Below are 22,494 nucleotides of genomic sequence, written 5' to 3' on the forward strand. Positions count from 1 at the left end.
CTGCGGGCTCGCCGCCGCCGCCTCCCTCAGCGCCGCCGCCGCGAGCTCCTGCCCAAATCCAGGGCGCACACAAAGCGGCGGGCCGCCCGCGCCGCGCTCAGCGCTCCCGCGCCCGCCCCGCGTCGGCCCCCGCCTGCCGCCGCCGCCGCCGGCCCCGCGCGTGGGGGCTCCGGCTCAGCTGAAGGTCAAAGCCGAGGCGCGCGGCGCGCCGTGGAGCTCCCCCGGCGCGGGAGGGGCGTGGAGGGCCCGGGGAGCGGGGCCGAGGGTCTGCAGGCACCCGCACGGGCGCGCCGGGGGCAGACGCACGGGCTGCGTCCCCCTGGCTCGCCCGCCTCTCTCGAGCTCGCCCGGTGCGCTCGCGTGTCCGCAGGTTTTTCCCCCTCTTTTTTTTTTTTTCCTCCGCCGAGCGGAGTTAATGCTGGTAAACAAGAGCCTCAGCCTCGCCGCGCTGCTGCCGCCGCCGCCGCCGCCGCTGCCACACACTGGGGGCTGGCGCGCTCGCGCCTGGGTCCGCGCACCCGCTCCCGCGCGCCCCCGGGAGCCGCCAGCGCCGCAGCCGCCAGCGCCCAGGGCCCGGCCCAGCCCGGCGCGCGCCAAGAGCCGGAGCCCTGGATCCCGGGACGTGCGGAGCGGAGCCGGAGCGCGAGGTGCAAGGCGGACAGGCACCGCCCCCGCCCCCCGCCCGCGCGCACCCACACGCCCGCTCCTGCGCTCGCTCGCTGGCACGCGCGCGCCCCCTCCCCGCTCGCGCCCCCACCCGCACTGCGCCGGCCACTCTGCACGCGCCCTCCCCTCCCGCAAGACTCCAAAAACAATGTCCCCGGCGCCAGTCCGGGCTCGGCGGAGGGGGCCGAGCGGGGAGAGGCGGAGGGGAGAGGCGGAGGGGAGGGAGCGGGGTGGGCGGGGAGTGCGGGGCCCGAGAGGTTCATTGAAAAACAACGGCGCGGTTGGAAGGCGCGTTTGCGTCGTTCTTGAAAAGCTTCATTGTTTCTTGCAGCTGTTGCAAAATAAATAAGGCCGTGCGTGCAGGCGGCGTTTTTCGCAGCCCTGCTGGGAAGCCCGGCCGCGGCGGGAGGGGCGCACCTGGGAGAAAGGGGACCCCTAAGGCGGGCACTTCCCCGCAAGGCTGCGGCGGCCGCGGCGTCGAGATTTGCAAGCCCAGAGTTGCGGGGCTCGCGGGGAGCTGACGGGGGAAGGGCGCGGCCCGTGGGGCTCGGCCTGGGGATGCGAGGGGGGACGGCCCGCAGCTGGGGAAGGGGGGGGCTCAGACAGGCGGCCCCGCGCGCCCAGGGCGCGTCCCTGCGCCGACCGCTAGGGGGCGCAGCGGGCGCCCTGGCAGGCTGGCCCTCGGAGTGTCGCCTCCCTCCCCGAGAGGAAATGTGGGGGCCCGGGCTAGGGGCCCGGCGGGCTGGGTCGCGCTGGCGGGGCCTCGAGGACCCGCGGCCCTCCCTCCCCGAATGCTTCTCGCGCGCCTCGGCGCTCCACCACGTGGACGGCTGCGGGGAGCGGCCGAAGCGCGTGCACGGGGCGGGCTGCGGTGGCCTCGAGGCTGGGGAGGGGGTGTGTGTCCTAGGGGCCCCCAAAGGCAGAGGTCGGGGGAGGGGGGTCCTCGGCCGGGGACCCGTCTCCTGGTTGGAGTGGGGACCTTGGAACGCGCCGCACAGGCGCGTGATCGGTGGTCACGGCGGAAACCCTCCCGCACCTGCCCTAGGCCCTGCGGGCACCTCCCTCTCGCCTCCTGGGCTGTGTGAGTGACCAGACACCAGCACCCGGCCCAGGTCTCCTCTGGGGTTTCCTAGAACGTCCCCAAAAGGAGAGGGTTCCCCATAGCCAGAGCGCCCGAGGGCTGCCACCTAACGAATAAAGGCGGCGGAGACCGCCCGACCAGATCCTTAAAGGGGGGTCGGCCTCGCCATGGCTGGAGGAAGGGAGTTCGGAAGACGTGGACTTAAAAAAAAAAAAAAGTGAGAGGAGCCCGCGTCGCCTCCATGTGATCGGGTTTCAGGGCTCAGGCTCCTGGATTGTCAATAATAAATAAAAAGGCGGCGGCTAATCAGGGTCCCGAAGCTCTGGCTGGAGAAGGGTTTGTCTCCTAAGCAGCCAGGCTGCCTGGTCAGGGGCTCCTCTGTTCTCAAGGAAAAGGTCGGTTTCTCTTTCCCACTCTGGGATAAGAGCAAAAGAGTTCCGAGCTCCATGATGCAGCCCATCGTTGGTGAATATTTAAAAAAAAAAATTAAAAAAATTAAGACCTGAACACGAGTCAAAAGCTATCCTCATGGAAACCTACCCCCCCACCCCCACCCCTAATCTTTACCCTCTAGACCATTTTTCTCCTTGGAAATGTTTAGCTCAAGGCAGTGAGTCAGTTGTATAGAAGGCAAAGTACATCTTTTTTTTTCCTTCTTTTTCTTAAGAGAGTTATGCATATGGGATTGTTTTTGCTCGACTGAAATTCAGCTTAATTTTTTCCCCCCAATAAAATGTTCCCGTTTTCGATGATCTGGACATTCACAAAGAAACAAATCTATTGGAATCTTTAAAAAAGAAACTTGCATTTTTAGCATGGATCGTTTTTTTAAAAAAGTGGGGGGACTACGTGGGAATGATTAACATTCGAGTCGACTGATTTTTACATATTTCTTCAGAGGGCTCCCCCCCGCGTGAGTGTGGCTGGTCTGGATGCGTACCGAGCCATCCGGCACTTAAATGAAAAGGAAAATCGATATTATTATATTCTCGCTACATTTGGTGTGGAGGATTTTTAAGCACGTCCTTGTAAATTCAGGCAGAAGTTCAGAGCTGACTTTTCAAAGACTGATGCTGATATAAAAATCTTTAAATGCTACACCACGTATTTTTAGTATTAGTAATAAAAACTCCCATTCAGTGGTCCCGAAGCACGTAAGATACATTAATAAGGAGAAATGCTTAGTTATTTGCATGGGAGGGGGTGTTTGTTTGTTTAACCAAAATACCTTTCCCTTTGTGTATATATTTTTTAATATCTATGTTTTCCTAAAGGACTAGGAAATCAGGAAGATGAAGCTATTGTAGACAGTGAAGTTAGACACTCATTATATAGCTTCATGTTTACAGGAGGGAAAGACTCAAAATGGAGTTTGTCTTTCAGCCTTAACTCGATCAGCTGGACAGAGGAGGCGATTCCCCCCCCCCCCCCCAATGATTACACTCTACCTACCGAAGTCAAACTTAAGTTTTTCAACCTCGGAAATGAAATCACGCAGCAAGACAGGGAGTGGAGTCCCTGCTTCACCACCCCATGGACAATGCATCGCAACGTGCTGTACCCACAGGACTCTCCCCACCCATCCGTGCTGTGGGGTTTTTCTGTCTATTTCCTTGCTTTGGCAGCAGGCACCTGGCGCCTCATTTTCATCTGTTACCAACTGTTTGCCTGAAAGCAGCTTTATGTGAAATCATTCTGCTAAGTGGACCCGACCCCTCCCACCCTCAAATGTCATCCATAAGAAGGGAAATTATGAGGCACCGCAGGACTGACGATCGACAAGTATTAGTGGAAACACAATCCATTGTATCCTATTCCCAGAAGGCAACGCTATTCAGCAGCAAAACTGAGCAAACTACAACCACACATACATAGCAGGAGGAGATCTTTGAAACACAATGGTAAGAAAAAAAAAAGAAGAAAGAAAACAACTTAAAAATAGATAAATAAAAAGCAAGTTCTGAAAAACTGCCCGAATGACACCATTTTGATAAAGCTCTTCAAGGCAAGGACAACAGCCCGGCCGGTGTGGCTCAGTGGTTGAGCGCCAACCTAGGAACCAGGCGGTCACGGTTAGATTCCCTGTCAGGGCACATGCCCGGGTGGCAGGCTGGATCCCCAGTAGGGGGCGTGCAGGAGGCAGCTGATCCATGATTCTCTCTCATCATGGATGTTTCTCTCTCTCTTCCTCTCTGAAATCAATAAAAAAAAAAACCCACACAATTTTTTTTTAAAAGCAAGGACAACAGCCCTAGCTGGTTTGGCTTAGTGGATAGAGCATTGACCTGCGGACTGAAGGGCCCCAGGTTCAATTCCAGCCAAGGGCACATGCCTGGGTTGCGGGCTCGATCCCCAGTGTGGGGCGTGCAGGAGGCAGCCAATCCATGATTCTCTCTCATCATGGATGTTTCTATTTCTCTCTCCTTCTCCCTTCCTCTCTGAAATCAATTAAAAAAAAATTTTTTTTTTTAAAGCAAGGACAACATAGGTAGCAAATGTTTTAAAGCAAAAGAATGACATGCATGGTCAGATGTATGTGGGATTGTTGTGTTTAGCAGGAGGGTTCATAATGAACACAAAATCCAGGACCCTGGTCACCTCTGGGAGGGACTGGGGAGAAGCCCGCAGGCAATGGAGTATTCTTAGAAATATGTACATTCCCAGACCGGGTGGTGCGTTTCCCCTTTCCATGCTCTCGTTATGCTCCATAACCCACACACATGTTACACACATCTCTGTATGTCGAATCTATGAAAGAAGATCATAAAAAATATACGCGGAGGAAAGCCACGGCCGCGATCATCCCAGTTTTCCCACGTGACCCCACCAGGTTCCAAGCTCTCCGTGTACGTGGCTCCAAAGAACCACGCAACAGAGAGCGGGAAGGTCTCATCCTTCCGGAGACCCTTCAGACAGCGGTGAACGGTGCGCTCACATCCCGTCAACGCGATCCCAGACAAAACCAAACCACGCGACAAAAGAAACACGTGCAAGAATTCACGTCACAGGTCCTGAGAGTCACGAATCAAGAAGGCGTAGTGTCAACCTTCTGGCAGTTTCCTGTGAGGTTAGGCAGAGAGCGAACAGACAATCCAGCAATTCTACGCCTTGCAATTTCACCGAGAGAAATGAAAATATGGCCCAGCCGGGGTGGCTCAGTGGTTGAGCATCAACCTATGAAGCAGGAGGTCACGGTTCGATTCCTGGTCAGGGCACATGCCCAGGTGGCAGGCTGGATCCCCAGTAGGGGGTGTGCAGGAGGCAGATGATCCATGCTTCTCCCTCATCATTGATGTTTCTATCTTTCTCTCCTTCTCCCTTCTTCTCTGAAATGAATATATATATGTATATGTGTATATATATATATATATATATATATATATATATATATATGTATGTATACACACACACACACACACACAGTGGGGCCTTGACTTACGAGTTTAATTCATTCCGTGACGGAGCTCGTAACTCAAATTACTCGTATGTCAAATCAACAGTGAACGAGTGAGACACGTGATGCTGGGCTGATGTTGTGGCGTTCACTGTGACGTTCGCTGCGCCAACTAGCGGTGGGGTATCTGAAGCTGGCTCGTAACCCGAATTTTAGCTCGCAACTCAAAGTAAAAAATAGGCTGAGAGATGGCTCGTATCTCGAAAAACTAGTTAGTCGGGACACTCATAAGTCAAGGCCCCACTGTATGTGTGTGTGTGTGTGTGTGTGTGTATTTTAAACCACATGGAACTGTACACTTAGTATGGCTACACTTGGAACTGTACACTTAGTATGGCTACACTTCCTTGTGTGTGATCGTATCTGAATTGGAAAGGGTTTAAGGGTGCGTTGTGTGCTCTAGAAACGTTGCGGCTGTTCTAAGGTTATCCTGATGCTTTCCCTTTTTGCTGTTACGGGAGTTAGTCGACAAGCGCATCTCCGAACTCTACACCCACCGCTGTCTCTACGTCTGCCCCAGGTCCCCAGCAAAGGGCTTGCGTTGTGGGAGACACCAAAACTATGGGGGGGGGGGGCTGGAAAGGGACTTAGTGACATCCAGGTGGGCCAGGCCTGCCCAGCCACAGCAACCCCGTCTCCTTGAGATTTGGGTCCACCCACCTAGAGAAAACCTTCTAGTGCAGATGTGCACAGAGCAGCCACCTCGCAGGGCCATACTTGCTTCGTTCCTCCACGATACTTGAAAAGCAATGTGGGCCCTGGCTGGCGTGGCTCAGTGGATAGAGAGTCGGCCTGCGACTGAAAGGTCCCAGGTTCAATTCCGGTCAAGGGCATGTACCTTGGTTGCAGGCACATCCCCAGTAGGGGGTGTGCAGGAGGCAGCTGATCAATGTTTCTGGCTCTCTATCCCTCTCCCTTCCTCTCTGTAAAAAATCAATAAAATATATATTTTTAAAAAAAGAAAAGAAAAGCAATGTGGGCCCGGCCGGTGTGGCTCAGTGGTTGAGCATCGATCTAGGAGCCAGGAGGTCATGGGTTCCATTCCTGGTCAGGGCACGTGCCTGGGTTGGGGGCTCGATCCCCAGTGGTGGGGTGTGCAGGGGGCAGCCGATCCATGATTCTCTCTTATCATTGATGCTTCTCTCTCTCCCTCTCCCTTCCTCTCTGAAATCAATATATATATATATATATATATATTTTTTTTTTTAAAGAATGCTTCTTCTTTTCCAATAGAAACAAATAACTAGGGTTACCCGCAGTCTCTGCTTGGTTCTGCACCTCGTGTGGCAATAGCTCTAAGTGACTGGGCAGAGGCCGGAGAAATTGTCCACAAAAAGCGCTGGGAGGCTGGAGGAGGGGAGGGTGGCCTCGGGGGTCCCCTCCATTTCCGGGACCACCAGGTGTTTCCATTCTCTCTCTATGGGGCTTGCTGTGCCTGGTGGCCAGCGAAGGAGCTTGAATAGCGATCACCTTCAACGATGAAGATGCGTTTGTTTCGTGGGACAGGACTGACTTTTTCTTCTTTTACAGAAACCCCAATGAAATCGCTCCTGGAAGAGGTGCAAGGCCCGGTTCCAACAGGCCAAAAAGTCAAGTGAGGAGGCCGGGGGGTTGCTTTCAGACCCAGCACCCTGTGGGAGACGGCGGAGGCAGGTGGGAGACAGGGAGAGGCTAAGGTGACATGTGCTGGTGGGTTAGTGGCAAATGTGCAACTAGGCTATGGGGAGGAGGGGGCCTGATCGGTAGAGCTTGTCAATTTCCCTTGTATAAATATCCTACTACCATGGCTAGTTCTTCTTTTTATTTTTTTAAATCGATTTTTATTGATTTCAGAGAGGAAGGGAGAGGGAGAGGGAGATAGAAACATCAATGAGAGAGAATCACGGATCGGCTGCCTCCTGCACAGCCCCTACTGGGGATGGAGCCCACAACCCGGGCCTGTGCCCTGACCGGGAATCGAATCGTGACCTCCTGGTTCCTAGGTCGACACTCAACCACTGAGCCACGCCGGCCGAACATGGAACTTTCTTTACCAGATAGAATCCTAGGGGCCAAGCCTGGCCCACATCTGCATCTCGGTGATTCTGGTGCTGTTCCACCGGCTGTGGAGAGGCTGAAATGAGCTGAAATGAGCAAAGCACCTGGCAAACAGGAGGAGGAAGGACAAGGTCATTCTGAACGGCCCAGCATCTGAAGGTCACCTCCCGCTGACATTCCCGAGTGAGAGGCATTCAGCGGCCGCCTTGCCCAACTCCTCGCTCTGACCAACAAGGCTGACTGTCATCAACATCCTCATTACAACGCGGGTTACGCCGTGGGCACATTGGCTAACACACCGTTGGTCAACAGGGGGAAGGATGTGGGCAGGACATGGGAGTGATGTTGGCTCACATGTCATTTTCCCCAACATGTTACTGTTTTGAAGCACAAGCCTTAGCCGTGAATGGAGGGAGCCCTGAGCTGGAAAACCTACAGAAATATCTTTCCTCAGAGCCAAGAGTGACAGGTCTGGTGGCTTTGAGGGCCACCGCGATTTCCACTGTTAAATGACCTGCTGATGCTAGGAGTGCAGATCAGGAAAACAAGAAATCCCCCTGTATTAAAGGAATGCAATAACATAAAAGGCTATTAAATACCAGGGCCCTGCAGGGGTGGGCAAAAGTAGGCTTACAGCCCTGCCAGTGTGGCTCAGGGGTTGAGCATCAACCTAGGAACCAGGAGGTCACGGTTCCATTCCATCAGGGCACATGCCCGATTGCACTGTGGCTCCATCCCCAGTAGGGGGCATGTGGGAGGCAGCCGATCCATGATTCTCTCTCATCATTGATGATTCTAACTCTCCCTTCCTCTCTGAAATCAATTTAAAAAAAACATATATTTTAAGTAGGCTTACAATTGTTCATACGGAAAAAGGCACGAAGGTTACGATTATTAAGGTTAGTTTTATTAACGCCAAATAGTGTCGCGGTGGCGCAGTAAACCTCCTTTGGCCCGCCTCTGTATTTTTCACTTTTATGAAGGTAGTTTCTGCGACAGGACACCCACACGTCCCTGTCCAAGAGGGAAGGGGTCCGAAAAGGACTGGCATCTGGAATTCTAGGGGCAAATAATATCAGTGGGTTAACTGTGCTCTGCTTTTGTTGTGATTTTTAAAATACTTTTGTTTTCATTAGTTTCCGCATGACAAAATTCCATGGCTGTTGAGTGCTTGCCCCATAAGACTTGCTAATTTTTTAAAAAGATACTTTTATTGATTTCAGAGAGGAAGGGACAGGGAGAGAGAGAGAGAGAGAAACATCAACGCTGAGAGAGAATCATGGATCAGCTGCCTCCTGCACGCCCCACACTGGGGATCCAGCCCACAACCCGGGCACATGCCCTGACTGGGAATCAAACCCTGACCTCCTGGTTCCTAGGTTGTCGCTCAACCACTGAGCCACCCTGGCTGGGCCAGACGTGCTATGTGTAGTGGAGGAATTTGCACCTCTCTCCTTAAGCGTGTGTGTAAGAGTTTCTCTGGAGTATACACAGGGAAGGTACATCTTCAACTATCCTAGATTTTTCCAAATTACTCGTCAACGTGGCTTCCCAGATCCACACTCCGACCAGGAGAGGACAGTCTTCGCTTTCTGCTTCCGTGCTAGGACCCCAGGTTGTTAGACCTTATTTTTATGAATTTCACGCGTATAAAATGCCTCCTCGGGGCTGTTTTCAGTTGCATTTCCGCCACAGCTCACAGAGCTGGGAGTTTTTTTCTGTGCTTACTGGCCATTCCGGCTTCCCCTTCTGGGTATTACCTTGTCAATCTTTAAGCCGGATTCTTTGGTCTCTTCCTTATTGATCTGGAGGAATTCTTTAGGCATTCTACATAGGAATCCTTTGCCTGTTAAATTTCTACTTTTGTATTCTACTTCTCAATGTCCCCATTCTCTCTGAGTCTATTTTTTTATGTTTCTGCTCAACTATAAAAAAACACATATATTTATGGAATAGATCCTAGGTACCTGTGGTTTTATTTTATTTTTTTAAAAATATCTTTATTGATTTCAGAGAGGAAGGGAGAGGGAGAGAGAGAGAGAGAAGCATCAATGATGAGAGAGAATCATGGATGGGCTGCCTCCTGCACACCCCCTACTGGGGATGGAGCCCACAACCCAGGCATGTGCCCTGACTGGGAATCGAACCGTGACCTCCTGGTTCATAGGTCGACGCTCAACCACTGAGCCACACGGCCAGGCTGTGGTTTTAGATTATACAATTAAGTTGTACAGCTGGAAAAGTTTGAAACTCCGATGTCTATACAATTTCTGATTTTCCTATCCGTGCTTTATCCATCTTCCTGTTTACGGAAACATCTCTGTGTGTGCACGAGTTTTCAAAGCAGACAAGGAGATAGCCCCTGTTTTGGAAATTGTTGGCCAAATTTACTGCTTTTGCCAGCTTAATAAGAGAAGACTTTTTGGGGGAAGAATGGAAAAGGTTAAACATCACATTTGAATGGGATCTTTTGTCGATAGCGTAAGCCCCTGAGAAAAGAATACACTTTATTAAATTCCAGGATCCTCATTTTTAAAACATTCGAGTCACAAGCAATCAATCATGCTTTTCCGACAAGGTACCTAAGAAAAATTTCCTTAAAAATAAACGAAATTGAATTTCAGAATAAATTTTAAACAGTGACACTCTGATCTTTTTTTCTTTTAATATGAGGTGAGCCCTAACCGGTTTGGCTCAGTGGATAGAGCGTCGGCCTGCAGACTGAAGGGTCCCAGGTTCGATTCCGGTCAAGGGCATGTACCTTGGTTGCGGGCACATCCCCAGTGGGGTGTGTACAGGAGGCATTGATCAATGTTTCTCTCTCATTGATGTCTCTAGCTCTCTATCCCTCTCCCTTCTTCTCTGTAAAAAATCAGTAAAACATATTTTTAAAAATATGAGGTGATTTTTTTCCTCATTGTACTCTAAGCTCTCTTCTTTTAAAAATATATTTGTATTGATTTCAGAGAGGAAGGGAGAGGGAGAGAGAGAAGCCTCCATGATGGGCGAGAATCATGGATCGGCTGCCTCCTGCACGCCCCACTTTGGGGATGGAGCCCACAACCTGGGCGTGTGCCCTGACCGGGAATCGAACCCTGACCTCCTGGCTCTTGGCTTGGCGCTCAACTACTGAGCCACGCCGGACGGGCTGATCTTTTTAACTGAGATACCTGACTCCTAAGTAAAAATATGTAGATTTTCCTGGATCTGAGGTTCTGTGGACACGTGAGGCAAAGACCTTGATTTGGCCAAATATTCCAATAAATCAAGCGACATGGTTTTCTCATGGGTGCGTTTGCAGCCTGAAACATTTCCAAAAGAATTACGGATCACCACGCCTCTTTCAGCGTCTAGCCTTGAGATGCTTGGCGTATGCACAGCTTTTACAGATATTCGGATAAATTAAACTTCTATTGACATTCTCTAGGTTTCTCTAGCTGTTTGTGGGCACGAGTCTAACACTGAACATTTTAAGGCATTCCATTTCCCAGCCCATAGATAGCAGTGTCCCTATCAAACTGTCCCTTCCTACCTGATATTCTTGAAAGCTGAATCACATTGATATTTTAAATATGTCATTTTTGCCCCGCCAGTGTGGCTCAGTGGTTGAGCATCAACCTATGAACCAGGAGGTCACAGTTCGATTCCCAGTCAGGGCACATGCCTGGGTTGTGGGCTCCATCCCCAGTAGGGGCAGTGCAGGAGGCAGCCGATCCATGATTCTCTCTCCTCATTGATGTTTCTATCTCTCTCTTCTTCTCGGAAGTCAATAAAAAAAATTTTAAAAATAATAATAAATAAAACATGTCATTTTTTTCTAATGAAAAAAAACCCCAGCAGATTCCTTAAAAATGAACCCCAGAACCACCGTATGACCCAGTAACTCCACGCCTAGGTATATACTCCAAAAGAATTGAAAGCAAAGACTTGAACAGGTATTTGCACACCCATATTCATGGCACCATGATTCACAACAACCCAGGGTCTGTTAACAGGCGGCTAGATAAACACATTGTGGTACGTCCATACAATAAAAGACGATTCAGCCTTTAAAAGCAAGGAATTCTGCCCGGCCAGCATGGCTCAGTGGCTGAGCGTCAACCTATGAGCCAGGAGGTCACCGTTCGATTCCCGCTCAGGGCACATGCCCGGGTTGTGGGCTCCATCCCCAGTAGGGGGCGTGTGGGAGGCAGCCGATCCATGATTCTCTCTCATCATTGATGTGTCTATCTCCTTCTCCTTCTCCCTTCCTCTCTGAAATCAATAAAATATATATATATATATATTTTTTTAAAAAAACCTCCTTGGAGCAAGCCAGAATTGCCGGCCAAAAGATGCCAACTCTCTCCCACGTGCTCCTAGAATGAATCACACACACACACATCAATAAGAGAGTGGAAGGATGTGTTGTTTTTGATTGAAATGTTTGTTTTACTCTCTAAGCAAAAATATCATAAACATGTGTCACTAAATAGTCCATTAACTGATACGGGAAATAACAGTCTAGACGCTGACGTCATATGAGTACCAACCAATAAGGCTTCAGATCGCTTGACTAACCCACACTTCTTCTTGGAGGGTTTCAGCTCCAGGAAAAATGTCCGAGGGATGAGCATGAGAGAAGGAGCAAAGATCCAGATCAGAAATGACGTTCTTTTGCTTTGTCTCTTCATCAGATCATGGGAAAAGTACCTCTGATTTCAGTAGGGGGTCTTGCTAGGGTGTGATTTGAGAGATTCCTAGCGAAAGGTGCTTCCGGCATCAAGTTTAAGGACATGTTCCTTTCTTTCCTGCTTTTCAACCTCAAATGTTCGTGGTATTCGTACAGAAAACAATCCTAAAACAATCCTCACATTCTTGATGATCTCATCCAACTATTGATATCATGTTAAGCCTTTTTCTGATTTTTATCCACAGGTGAATGGATTTCACACCCCTTCATCTGTTTTATACATTGTCATACACTTTTATGTTCTGCTTTTGCCACTTTTAATTGTTTTTTCTTGACACATTTTTCAATGTAGCTACAATCACCTTTAAAATTTTTTTTTTTTGTCCTGAAAAGGCATAGCTCTCCAACTTCCTTTAGTAAAATAATTCTTTCCTCGAACAAAACCCTGTATGGTTTGGTGGGTTCCCCACCAGCCAAGGACTAAGCCCTGTGGTAGTTCATGCCAACATTTCCAATGCCCCTTTCCTATAGAATTACGCTGTTTTCCGTGATGAGATTCGTTAGCAATGCTATTAGAGGCATCTTTGTCTATACTTTTTTAAAAAATTAGTATCATTAGTATAAATTCTGGAAGGCAGATTTTTCTGATTGAAAGTTTTTTGTTTATTTTTTCATTTTTTAAATTAATTTCAGAGAGGAAGGAAGAGAGAGAGAGAGAGAGAGAGAGAGAGAGAGAGAGAGAGAGAGAGAGAGAACATCAATGATGAGAGAGAATCATTGATTAGCTGCCTCCTACACGCCCCACACTGGGGATGGAGCCCACAACCTGGGCATGTGCCTTGACCGGACTGAACCTGGGATCCTTTAGTCCACAGGTCAACGCTCTATCCACTGAGCCAAACCAGGTAGGGCAGAATTTTGTTTGTTTGTGTGGAATATGCATTGTCAAGTTACTTTACAGAAGAAAACGAACCAATTTTTATTGCCACCAACAGACAAGTGTCCTGTTTCCCCAAAGCACAGCCAGCAATGGGGTTTGTCTTTTGCTTTCCTTTAATTTAATGGGTCTGAGATGACACGTTGACTTAACTAAATTCAAAGGATTTCTTGACGTTTTAGAAACAGTGGTTAGTTCGTCAGATGTTGGTTTCCTACTAGGGCTGCGTGTTGTTTAAACTATTCCTTCTCTTTTCACATTTTCCTCCTGAACATTGGCACTTGGTTCTGTCCTAATGAACGTATATGCATTGGAAGTCTATTTTAGGTAATAAGCATTTACCTATCATCTATCTTATTTTTTATCTTATATGATTTTTTTTATCTTATATTATTTTTTAAAATAAAATTCTGTCCACCTACTTTTCCTATTGCTGGGATAACTAAAATTATTTTCATAAATAGTACTATTCTGTTTTCTCCTCATTTTCCTATAATAATTATTATTCTTATTGCTTTACCATTTAATCTGCTCACTGTTTATGATGGATTTAAGGTCTGGGTCTAAGTTAAGGTTTTCCTTATTTTGATTTCTAATTATCCCTAAAGCCTTCATTAAATAATCATTCCCTCTTCATTTGCTTTGTTAGTATTTATCATTCACCAAATTCTTATATATTACAGTCTACTCCTCCACTCTCTGTCGTGTTTAAATCTGTTTCTGTTTTTTAACCAAGACCATAACTATTTTTACTTTCTCATTTTCACTAATCTGTGTATTCTAAACTTTTTCCATAAGCATACATTTTATTTTTATTTGACTTTGATATTTCATAATGAGGAAACATCTTTAAAATAGTGTTTACCATGCAGACATAGTTATTTTTGAGACCTAACATTGGAATAGATTTTTCTCAGATTTTTTAAGTATTCTTATAGGTTTAATTGAAATCAAATCAGATCTAAAAATTAACATGTGAGAAAATATATTCTTTTTTTCCCCCATCACTTGATTTGGTTGTTTTTCTTTACATCTCTTTTTAAAGTTTAGCATTTATGAGCTTTTGTACAACTTGAATGAGCGTAATTCTGGAATATTATATATTTTTTCAAGTATTGTGAATGGGGTTGCCTCAAACCAATTTCCAGTCGTGGGCTGGTTTTTACCAGAAAAACTTCGGCGTTTCGTGGATTTAGCCTTTACCTGGACACTTTCAAAAGCTCTCTTTGTATTTCTAGTATTTTTCATTGGAATTCTTAGTTTCTTCTGGTGCAGTTTAAAATAACAATTTTTAATAATTTTTACAATAGTGATGTTTTGTGCCTTTTGGACGCATTATTAGGATAACAGGAACCTCTAAAGATAGGCTTAAAAATTTAACCAAAAAAAAAAAAAACTTTGTTTTACTTGTTTTTCAACAGAATGCTTCAAAAGTTTCTCATTAAAGACTGGTAGGTTTTATCGTGCTAAAAATTTGTTTTTTCTATTTCTATTTTAAAATAATTTTTTAGGAGAAAAGACCATTAAGCTTTATCAATTTTAGCCTTTTATTAAGGCCATATAAACTTTGTTCCTGAAGTTATTGGGGATTTTATTCATAACTTTGTTTACGTTCACCTGGGCATATTGCTATGATAAACCCTACTTGTTCGTGGTAAAAATACTTTCAAAATAGTGTCACCTTCTATTTACAGATATTTTCACATTTATACGGAGCTTCATCTGAGAGAGGTTTCCTTCACAGTGTTACCAGCTTCAAGAACAGAATCAGCCCGGCCAGCGTGGCTCAGTGATTAAGCATCGACCTAGGAACCAGGAGGTCACGGTTCGATTCCCTGTCAATCAGGGCACATGCCTGGGTTGAGGGCTCCATCCCCAGTAGGGGGCGTGCAGGAGGCAGCCGGTCCATGATTCTCTCTCATCCTTGATGTTTCTCTCTCTCTCTCTCTCCCTCTCTGAAATCAATAAAAAACTAAGTCTTTTAAAAAGAACAGAATCTGTTTTTGTCTGGTAGAATAAACTGAAATATTTCAATCAAATATTTTACGAGTTATAATTTAGGCTTTATTTTAAATTTCCAGTTAACTCACTGTGACATTGTAGCAAGCAAAGCAGCCAGTTGGCTAACTGTCACTCCTTCCTTAGCTCTTGATCTATTCACTTGCTCAGGTTCTTACTGTATCATTTAAAAATCTGTAACTTTGGTAAAATCATTTCTTTTACTTGGATGTCAAAATGCATCACCAGTGTACATGGGCAACATATTCCTTCATGATTTTTAATCTCTTTTTATTGATTTTTAAATTTTTACTGGTATATATATATATTTATATTTGAATTTGCTAGTGGATTTAATTTTATTTTCAGTCTTTTGTAAGTAGGAGGTCTCTGCTTACTATTTCAGAAACTATTTCTTGTCCCAATTGTTTAGTTCTGCATGAATTTTTTTTTTTTCCGGAAGGTTTTTGCTTGCATTTTTTTTTTTAGAAGTCTAGTTCTAGTTTTTGAATTTTTGCCTTTCTTCTTAATAAAGCCATTTAAAGCAGTAAGTTTTCTCTGAACACATTTTTTTCTTTTTTAAGTTTTTAAAAATATTTTTACTGCTTTGTAGAGAGAGAGGGAAGAGAGGGAGCGAGAGAGAAACATCCATGTGAGAATCATGGATTGGCTGCCTCCTGCACACCCCTACTGGGGATCAAGCCCGCAACCCAGGCATGTGCCCTGAGAGGGAATCAAACCAGCAATCTTTCAGTGCATGGGAAAACACCCAACCACAGAGCCACTAAACACATTTTTTCTCTTAAGTTCAAGGATTTGATGGGTACTACCTTTGTCTTCCATATTTTATTTTTATTTTTTAAAATATATTTTATTGATTTTTTTACAGAGAGGAAGGGAGAGGGACAGAGAGTTAGAAACATCGATGAGAGAGAAACATCAATCAGCCGCCTCCTGCACATCTCCTACTGGGGATGTGCCCGCAACCCAGGTACATGCCCTTGACCGGAATCGAACCTGGGACCCTTGATTCCGCAGGCTGACGCTCTATCCACTGAGCCAAACCAGTTAGGGCTCTTCCATATTTTAAAATGGTTTGTTATTGTACTTCACGTTTCTTCTCTGACCATGTATTTGTTTCATGGATGGTTATTTTTGAATTTTTTTAAATGAAATATTAACTTTTTGCAGTGATATCATACAATGTAGTGTCTATATAATTTTTGGTATCTTTTTCTTTATTGAAATTTCTTGTTAACTTTTTTCTGTAAAAGTTTTCCATATCTCATGTTTTCCCTCTAACTTCGCACCTTAAAATTGCTCATTCAACTTATTTGCTGTCGTTTTGTAAATTCTTATTTTTTTCCTCCCTACTTCATCTACTTGTTATGGTGGAATAGGACTTCTGCTATAATTTTGCTTCTTACAATTTTATCTTACAATTCGAATGTGTTTTAGTGCCTATAAATTTAACGCTTCCCGTTTTTACTAATTCTTTTGCCTTTTACTGTCACATAATAAACTAACTTTTATTGTTTCACTCTTTTTTTATTGAATCCTGCTTTGATATCATCTTTGCTTGCTATTTTCAACCAATTATTTTCACTCTTTCTGCATCCTGCAGGATATTCTTGCATTTTTAAGTAAAATATTCTTGTATATTTTTCTTAAATATAACCTGAAGAATTTTTTAATATAGGCAAACTTAATCTGTTGGCATGTACTTTCACAACGTTATATTTAAATATTTGCAACGTATTTGTATTATTCTCTGTTTTTTTTTTATTCTTTGTTTCTCCACTTGGAAAAGTCTATTTAGGTTTCTTTTATTTCACGAGATTCTAAAAAGAAATAGAAAAAATGGTCCATTCATAAATATGTAGTCGTAACGGGAAAAAATGGATACTTGGAATTTTGCACTCTTGACTTTATGCCTCCCCTTGCCTCATTCCTTCTCCCATTCCTCACAGCACGTAGAGCTGAAAGAAATGGTTTAAAAACATTTTTTTTTATTATTTTTTTACTTTTCTGTCCCTGATGCTGGCTGTTTGTTGCCATGACACTGAAAGTGCTGTCTGAAGGTGGGGCGCAGGCCCAGGGAGTATATGCGGCATTTCCTGCTCCTGAACCCAGTAGACAACTTTCAAGGAAACCCTTTCCTTTCCTTTTTTCCATTTAGGAACCTCCGAGATCATGGGGAAGGGAGAGGGAGAGAGAGACAGAAACATCCACGATGAGAGAGAATCATGGATCGGCTGCCTCCTGCAGGCCCCCTCCTGGGGATCCAGCCCGCAACCCGGACATGTGCCCTGAGCGGGACTCGAACCATGACCTCCTGGTTCCTAGGTCAACGCTCAACCACTGAGACACACCGGCTGAGCCTGGGTTTCACTTTAAAAGGTAAGGCCTTGCTCACACTCACTGAGGAGGCTGCGTAGCCCAGCCCTCTGGGTGCTCCCATCCCTGTGGCCTCGGCAGGCAGGGGAGGGGGAGAAGCCGATGCCATTGCTATGGGTAGAGGATGGAGAGGACTCAAAACACAAAAGAAAACGAAACACACACCGAATAATGACCGTTTGCTTTCCGATGACTAGAGACACCAGCGGCCCTGATAAACAGTGAAAGGTCTCTCCTCTTCCTCTGTCTCCCTCTGCCCTAACTTTCTCCTCCCCAGAGTTTCTTTTTTTTTTTTAAATCTATTATTTTTGTAAAACGATATCTGCTCACGGTAAAATATTTGAACAATGCAGTAAAGTGCAAAGGGGGAGAAAAAAGTGCTCAAAATCTAACCATCTGAGAAGTAACAACTGTTAGCCATTTGTAGCAATCTGTGAGTGTGTGTGTGTGTATAAATTTCTTTTTCTTTAAATATTTTTTTTATTGATTTCAGAGAGGAAGGGAGAGGGAGAGAAAGAGAGAGAGAAACATCAATAAGGAGAGAGAATCATGGATCGGCTGCCTCCTGTATGCTCTACACTGGGAATTGAGCTTGCAACCCGGGCATGTGCCTTGAGCGGGAATCGAACCGTGACCTGGTTCATAGGTCAATGCTCAACCACTGAGCCACGGCAGCAGGGCTGTGCAATTTCCAATGCTTCTATCAGAGGACACCACTTGGGGTAAACCATCAGCATACAGCAAACTGAACACCCCTGCGTGACCAGCACCCGGCTGGTACCCCCAAACCCACCACCAACCACGAGCCCTGCAAAGCCCCAGGATCCTAAACACAACCTTGTGACATCCACGTCCCCGACGGGAACTACAAAAACAGGCCACCTTCCACCACTTGACTGACATCTCCTTCTACATGGACTCACTCCACCATTTGATTGACATCTTCTTCTACATGGACTCATTCCACCATTTGATTGACATCTCCTTCTACATGGACTCATTCCACCATTTGATTGACATTTTCTTCTACATGGACTCATTCCACCATTTGATGGACATCCCATCTACATGGACTCATTCCACCATTTGATGGACATCCCATCTACATGGACTCATTCCACCATTTGATTGACATCTCCTTCTACATGGACTCATTCCACCATTTGATTGACATCCCATCTACATGGACTCATTCTACCATTTGATTGACATCTCCTTCTACATGGACTCATTCCACCATTTGATTGACATCCCATCTACATGGACTCATTCCATCATTTGATTGACATCTCCGTCTACATGGACTCATTCCACCATTTGATTGACATCTCCGTCTACATGGACTCATTCCACCATTTGATTGACATCCCATCTACATGGACTCATTCCATCATTTGATTGACATCTCCGTCTACATGGACTCATACCACCATTTGATTGACATCTCCGTCTACATGGACTCATTCCACCATTTGATTGACATCCCATCTACATGGACTCACGATTCTGTGTCTGGACTGCGCGACGCTGGCAGGAGGTGCTCACGTCAGTCGGCTCAGCCTCGGGCCAGGTCATGGGCGTCGGCCACGTTCACAGCGGGAGAAAGCGCTTCCCCTGGGCCCTCACCTGAGTCACCTGCAGTTGGGTGGGGCCCAACTTTGCAGGATCGATGTGTGGGGATCCAACCAGGTGGGGGGGAGACACACACACAAGCGGAGACTCACTCTGGTGGTTTCTGGAGAGGAGACACAAGCGAAGACGGCCCGAGCCTGTATTACTTAATTGTCCATGTTTTTATTAAAATGCCCAAATCTATGGAAAAGTAGAGAGAGTGGACTATATCACCGTTTTCATAATTAAGATTTTAAAATGAAGACTTTGTTTTGCCCAGCCAGCATGGCTCAGTGATTGAGCATCAACCTATGAACCAGGAGGTCACGGTTGGATTCCTGGTCGGGGCACATGCCCGGGTTTGCAGGCTCGATCCCCAGTAGGGAGCGGGCAAGGAGGCAGCTGATTCATGGTTCTCTCTCAACATTGATGTGTCTATCTCTCTCTCCCTCTCCCTTCCTCTCTGAAATCAACAAAAATATATTTTAAAAAGTAAATATATTTAAAAAATAAAATACAATCTCTAAGAGTGAAATATGCTGAAATTTGAAACTCGAACATATTTTTGAAATTTCCTTTATAGAAAAGTTTAAAACTCGAATGTAAAAGAAAACTTTGTGCCCTACCGGTGCGGTTCAGTGGATAGAGCGTCGGCCTGCGGACTGAAGGGTCCCGGGTTCGATTCCGGTCAAGGGCATGTACCTTGGTTGCGGGCACATTCCCAGTAGGGGGTGTGCAAGAGGCAGCTGATTGATGTTTCTCTCTCATCGATGTTTCTAACTCTCTATCCCTCTCCCTTCCTCTCTGTAAAAATATCAATAAAATATATTTTAACAAAAAAAAGAGAGAAAACTTTGCTTTTAAGATGTGGGGTGTGTGTGTGTGTGTGTGTGTGTGTGTGTGTGTGTGTTCAGATGTGACGGTTTGAGGGAAGCTTTTCTGAATCATGGCAAGTAACACTGTCCCCTGTTAAAACCTAAAATGAGTATCAAACATCCTGAGAGAGAGAGGTTGCCTTTGGCCCTGGCTGGGCGGCTCAGTGGGTTGGAGTGTTGTCCTGTACACCAGACAGGTTTCAGGTTCCATCTCCCGTAGGGGAGTGTACAGGAGCCAACCGATCGATGTTTCTCTCTCTCCCTCCCTCTCCCTCTCCCTCTCTCAAATCAATAAAATATCCTTGAGTGAGGATTAAAAAGAAAAACACAGATTGTCTGTGTCCGATGAAAATTATGTATTCACATGAGTACATCACATAAACACTTTTTGGTTTGTCTTTTCACATATTTTACAAATACTCTTGATTTTCGATGTGTTTCCTGTCGGTTAATAGGCTATCCTAACCCCATTCTTTAGTCCTCGTGTGCAATTTGTCCAGCCAGTTATTCCAACAGAATTTTAAATTATTAGGTTTAATAACTACCCTAAAGAAAAACTGTAGCCTTTTAAATAAATGAAACACCTCTTTTGTAAGTGATGTCGGCTTTTTCAGCTCCCTTGCAGATGGAAGAAATTAACGATTAAGTAATTTCTTGTTTTAACAGGGATAACACCCTATGTTTTCATTAAAAATAATTTACAATCATCGATAGTCATTTAAATAACATAACCCCACCTCGAGTTTTTCTAGTTTCATTAATTTGAAATAACACAATTATCCATTTTTGGCAAATTGCAAGCACACTCTTTGCCTGTAAGTACCACATCGAAAAGAAAGCCGTGGAAATAAATAATTCTGATTTAACATTCCCCTTCATATTTCTGGGAAGAATTTCTTTTTTCATTCAGATTACTTTCTATAAAACATTTATATAACCCTTTGGTAACTTTAGTATTCATATGCGATGAATTTACATTTTTTTCTTTAAGCTTTCCAAGTTGACTCTGAAAATTTTCAGAAGGTGAAACATGATGCATATCCTAGTTGCCTAGTTGTCTGTCTTTGATTGACAACTAAAACCACTCAGAATTCTGTGGCCCTCGCCGGGTAGCTCAGTTGGTTAGAGTGTCTTTCTGACATACCAAGGTTGCCGGTTCGATCCCCGGGCAGGGCACATGCAAGAGTGAATCAACCGATGAATGCATCAATAAATGGAACAACACATCGATGTTGTTGTTTCTCTCTCTCTCTCTCTCTCCCCTTCCTCTCTCTTTCTCCCAAATCAATAAATTTTAAAAAATGAGCCGGCCAGTGTGCCTCCGTGGTTGAGCATCAACTTATGAACCAGAAGGTCATGGTTCAATTCCCGGTCAAGGCACATGCCCAGGTTTGGGGCTTGATCCCCAGGAGGGGGCGTGCAGGAGGCAGCTGATCCATGATTCTCTTTCATCATGGATGTTTCTCTCTCTCTCTCTCCCTCTCCCCCTCCCTTCCTCTCTGAAACCAATAAATACACACATTTTAAAAAGGAATTCTTTCATTTCTTTGTTATTAGGGTCGGCTCCGTTTTAAGCAGAAGTTCAGGGAGTTAAGGTGTCAGAGGCTGTGCCCGCTGTCTCCCTGCAGTCACGGACACTGGTTTGCTGCTTCTCATCACGTGTCCGAATGTTCATCACCGAAGGCCCGTCTACCAGAGGACAGGCTCCATCCACACACTGACAAACACCGACAGCCAGACACGAAAACCTCCCTGGCGGGGGGCGGGGGGAGGGGGGGCTGGAGGGGGGGCTCCCTGCTTCTTTTTCCAAAAGGGTTTCCTCTGAATTTGCAAACCGAAGCAGCTCAGCGTTCTTCCGAAATGAGCTTGGTTCAATATTTGGATATGGGTCATTTCTTTCTTTTCTGTTTTTATGGGTCATTTCTTAATCTCCATGTAAAACATCAGTTCATCTGCCACCCAGAACGTAATTCTTTTTCTGTAGAACACACCTCAACTACTTGTACCCCAGCTGCTTGGAACTGTGAGCAATTATATACCACTTTGCAGGGAGAGAGAGAGAGAGAGGGAGGGAGGGAGGGAGGGAGGGAGGGAGGGAGGGAGGGAGGGAGGGAGAGAAACATTGATGTGAGAGCGACACATCGATTGGCTGCTTCCCACAGGTGCCCCTCAACCAGGGCCGGGGATTGAACCTACAACCGAGGTACGTGCCCTTAAGCAAGACTGAGAACCCGGGACCCTTCAGTCCTCGGGCTGACGCTCTATCCACTGAGCCACACCGGCCAGGTCCCCACCCTCTGTTTTTTGTTTGTTTTTTAAATAAACTTGAAATTATATATTTTTAAATTTCAATAGTACTTTAAACTCAGTGTTATAAACAAAGTTTCAGTGTCTTTCATAATTTAGAAGGGGAGGGGAAAAAAAAAGCTTGTCTATTCATAGATATAAAAACATATACTCAACCTAGGTTGCCCCTGGGGAAGATTTTATAAAGATTTACATCTTTATATAAAAAAAAAAAAACCAACACAATGAGTCTGTTCTGTTTCTATCACAAAACGCTTTTCTTCGCGTGTTTGTTTTCCATTCCTGTACCTACCTACTTCTGAGGAGACTTCAAGACGAAGACATCAAAGCGGGGAAACCACAGGACACAGATAACCTGGAGGAAACAGAAGGCAGAGATGTTCAGGGCTGATTACAGCCAGATAGGCAGTGGCTTGGCTCGAGGCGCCCAGGCAACACTGGGATAACAGATAAAAAAAA

The sequence above is a fragment of the Myotis nattereri genome (genome assembly GCF_964212035.1).
Source record: "Myotis nattereri genome assembly, chromosome: 21".
NCBI lineage: Eukaryota > Metazoa > Chordata > Mammalia > Chiroptera > Vespertilionidae > Myotis > Myotis nattereri.